The sequence below is a fragment of the Mchenga conophoros genome, linkage group LG4 (genome assembly GCF_057382185.1).
Source record: "Mchenga conophoros isolate Kocher_MC1m ecotype Shallow Benthic linkage group LG4, M_conophoros_male_GT1.1, whole genome shotgun sequence".
Lineage (NCBI taxonomy): Eukaryota > Metazoa > Chordata > Actinopteri > Cichliformes > Cichlidae > Mchenga > Mchenga conophoros.
Genome location: NC_140529.1, coordinates 40,275,949 through 40,280,191, shown reverse-complemented (window position 1 = coordinate 40,280,191; position 4,243 = coordinate 40,275,949). Strand labels below are relative to the sequence as shown.

At 47.0% G+C, this 4,243-nt stretch overlaps 1 pseudogene; it reads left to right on the top strand.

Moving 5' to 3' along the window:
- Positions 1-748: 748 nt before the first annotated feature.
- The window catches only part of LOC146576883 (rap guanine nucleotide exchange factor-like 1), a 14,619-nt pseudogene continuing 11,124 nt past the window's right edge, over positions 749-4,243 (top strand).

The following is a 4,243-nucleotide window of genomic DNA, read 5'->3' as shown; positions in this document are numbered from 1 at the left end:
ATGTGAAATAAAGGAATCCTGACATTTATTTTAACTACAGTTTAGTACACATTATGAAATCACAAAATAAAATTTATCTAAAGTAAGATTTAGTTTTACAGTCTAATTAAACTTTATATATATCAGTAGTGGAAAGAGCCATTACCATATTATTTATTTATTTTACACACACACTAAACAGCTATATTAGGTACACTTTGCTAGTCCTGGTTTGGACTCTCTTTTGCCTTCAGACCTGCCAAAGTGCTGGAAACATTTACCTGCCCCTCCCCCACTGCAGCAGCTATGGGGGAGGTGCAGGGCATCAGTTAAGTTGGGAGCAGAGTGAGCTACAATTCTCTGCTCAGCTCTCACTCAGGCTCAGGCTTAGTGTACTGGCCAGAACACATGAAACAAAGGAACCCTGACATGTTTTACTACAATTTAGTACACATTATAAAAGCACATACCAAGATTTATCTAAAGTAAGATTTAACTTTACAGCCTAATTTTACTTTATATACATCAGTAGTGGAAAAGTACTTAGTATTTATCTAAAAGTATTATTACCATAGGGAAAAGAAATACATATATATACACACAGTGGACTCATTGCGAGCCCTTCAGGAGGCGAAATGATGCAATTTAATGCAAAATACGTATTTCATCTGCTATGATGGGAAAGCCAGATATTTCATAGATGAAACTTTGAAATATCTGGCTTTTGATGATGATCAAACATTATTTTTTCTGCATATAGGGGAGAAGCATGTTAGGAGTCGAAGAGAAGGACAGGCAGGAGCGTGGAGGTACTATGACTGGCAAAGGGAGAGAGCTGGCTGATATGACTGGAGAGAAGGAAGGTAGATTTACTGTGTGTGCAGGAGACCAGGTTGAAGGTTGGATGTCAGTTAGAAGAGAAAGAGGAATTCTGCAGTTAGTTTGATAAAGTGGTAGAGAGTGTTGATTGGAGCAGACTTCAGTAGCCATGTAGGTGAAGGAAAGAGAGATAATGAGGTGTTAGATAGGTATAGTGTTAAGCAGAGAAATGCACAAGGTCAAAATTAGGAAGATGGAAATGGCTGGGGTGAACTCATACTTCAAGAAGAAGGAGGAACAGAAGGTGACGTAGAAGAGTGGAAGAAAGTGTACACAGGTGGCTTACATCCTAAACAGAAGGGTCAGTCTGAAAGAGATAGGAGACTGCAAGGTGGTGTCAGGAGAGAATGTAGCCATGCAGCATTGGACACTAGTCTATAGGATGACTTTGGACGTCAAGAAGAGGAAGAGAATGAAGGCAGAGACAAGAACTAAATGGTGGAAGCTGAAGAAGGAAGAATGTTGTGCAGTTGTTAGTTCAGGGAGGAGTAGACATTCTCTGGGTGGAAGGGAAGTGTTACCAGATGACTGGAAAAATACAACTGAAATGGTGAGAGAAAGGCAAAGAAGGTGTTTGGTGTATCTTTTGGAGAGAGAAAAGAGGACAAGGAGACTTGGTGGTGGATTGGACACTTTCCTGTAGTTCCTCAAAGGAATAGCTAAGAGAAAGTGCGATAGTCAGGGGAGATGGATAAAAGTAGACAGGAATACTGGGAGGCCAGGCCAACTGCAAAGATAGAGGTGGCAAAGGAAAAAGCTTATACTGAGTTGTACGTGAGGCTGGGTACTAAGGAAGGAGAACAGTACTTGCATGAATTAGCTATACAGAGATTGAGCTGAAAAGGATGTGCAGCAGGTTAGAGTGATTAAGGATAAAGATGGTGAAGAGAGTGTGTTGAGAAGATGGAAGATAGAAGTATTCTCTCACTGTCTTCATTAATGAAGACATTAATAAAGACAGAAACTGAGGACAGATGGAGGAAAGTTAGTGAATCAGGAAGCGCAGGGGATAAGTAAGGAGGAAGTGAAGGCAGCTATGAAGAGAGGAAAGGCAGTTGGTCCACATGACATATCTGTGGTTGTATAGAGATGTTGAGGAGAGAGGACTTTTTTTTTTTTTTTTTGCCTGTCCCGTTTGGCTCTTTTGCCATCAGAATTATTGTCTAAAGGCAAAGAAAGATGCCCAACGGATTTACTTTACCAAATTGACCATCCCAGCCTTGCCGTAATGGTCCATTTGATTCACCTTTTATTGTTTATTTTATTTTCACTTGTTGAATACGGGACAGACTTGACTGGGGGAAAGAAGGGGAGAAAGAAAGAGAAAGAGCTGAGAAGAGGGATAGGGGAGAAGGGCAAAAAAACAAAAACCAACAGAATGGGCAGAAAAAGAAAAAAAAATGCATCTATCGATCACCTGGATCACCTGTTGAGAAAGAAAAAAGAAAACAAGCAGAAGAGAACAAGAGTAATAGAATAAACAACATCACAATGATATATGGGAATATGACAGTAAATACTAAATATTAAACATTATTGTGCAGCACATAAGATCAACAGAACACAGTGTGCTTTGAGGTAGGAGCCAAAAAGGGTGTAGTTTGTGGGTGTGATCACCCGTGTGTACACCTGTGAGCATGGACGCGCTTCCATCCATCCATCTTCATCCGCTTTATCCGGAGCCGGGTCGCGGGGGCAGCAGCCTAAGCAAAGAGGCCCAGACCTCCCTCTCCCCAGCCACCTCCTCCAGCTTATCCGGGGGAACACCAAGGCGTTCCCAGGCCAGCCGAGAGATATAATCTCTCCAGCGTGTCCTGGGTCTGCCCCGGGGCCTCCTCCTGGTGGGACATGCCTGGAACACCTCACCCAGGAGGCGCCCAGGGGGCATCCTTGTCAGATGCCCGAACCACCTCAGCTGGCTCCTTTCGATGTGGAGCAGCAGCTGCTCTACTCTGAGCCCCTCCCGGATGGCCGAACTTCTCACCCTATCTCTAAGGGAGAGGCCAGCCACCCTTCGGAGGAAGCTCATTTCTGCCGCTTGCATCCGCTCCGCGATCTCGTTCTTCGGTCACTACCCACAGCTCGTGACCATAGGTGAGGGTAGGGACGTAGATCGACCGGTAAATGGACGCGCTTGTTTTTTTAAAAGGTTCCTTCATGTAATGATGTGCTAGAGGGTGTGGGGGGGCCACAGCCCCGTCCTCCAGGGCATGAAGCAGGTATGGAGGAGATCAAAACTCCAGACATCCAGAGGCCCCCAGAACACAAGAGACCAAGGAAGACCAACAGAGGGGCAGCCGCGCCACTGTCCCAGTAAGAGCTGAGGAGAGTCCCAGATGAGGGCTCACTCAGCAGCCGCGGAGCAGAAGCCAGGGGGAGTTGCAGTGACGCGCCCGTGAGCTCCGCCGGCAGCCAGCTGTGCCTGAGTGACCGAGCCCCAGGCTGAGAGGCCGGGGGCACCCCACCTCCGAAGTGGCCCCGAGCGAGCCCAGGATCCAGGCCCCGATAAGCGGGCCGCCAAGGAGTGAGCCGGTGTGTACCTGGACGCCCATCCCCTCATCCTCTCATATGCACTTCACACTCAACCAACGTGGAGACAGACATAAAGAGACGCTGTACACACGATCACACTCCCCAAGCGTACTCAACGAACCGGGTCTAGGTACCCTTGCCCCTGGAGGGGGGAACTGCACCAGACCCAGGTGGTGTTACCCTTTTCCCTGCGGTGGGGAGAGGCAGACCGACTCCGCAGCAGCAGGGAGGCCCCACACTCCAGATGGCCAACTCCTCCTCCTAGCCCCCCGCTCCAGCAGGCCGCAGATAACGGGGGTGAGAGAAGACTCCAAACCTCCTTCCACCCGCTTATTTGTAGTGTTGATGCATGTGTGTTCTAAGGTGCATTTAAAACCCAGGAGGGCATGGAGCTACCTGCCAAGAGCAGCAGGTAAGCGCATAGTCCCTCCTGCTAGCCCTCAATGTCTACGTGTATTTAAAATTGAGAGGTGGGCAACCACGGAGGGGTGAGGTGTACACCCTGATGGTAATTTGGATTCCGTGTATCGTGCCCACTCCCAGAGGAGACTTTTTAACCAGATTGTTTAACACAAGTTTGGAGAGTGAGGAATGAATAAGTGTACTGATACCAGTTTTCAAGACCAAGGGTGATATGCAGAGCTGTAGTAACTACAGAGCGATAAAGCTGAGACACACCAAGAAAGAGTTGTTGAAGCTAGGTTAAGAAGAGAGGTGATGATCCATGAGCAGCCAGCATGGCTTCTCACTGAAAAAGAGCAGTGCAGATGTGATGTTTGCTTTGAGTGTGTTGATGCAGAAGTATAGTGAAGGTCAGAAAGAGTTGCACTGTGTCTTTGTGGATCTGGCAAAA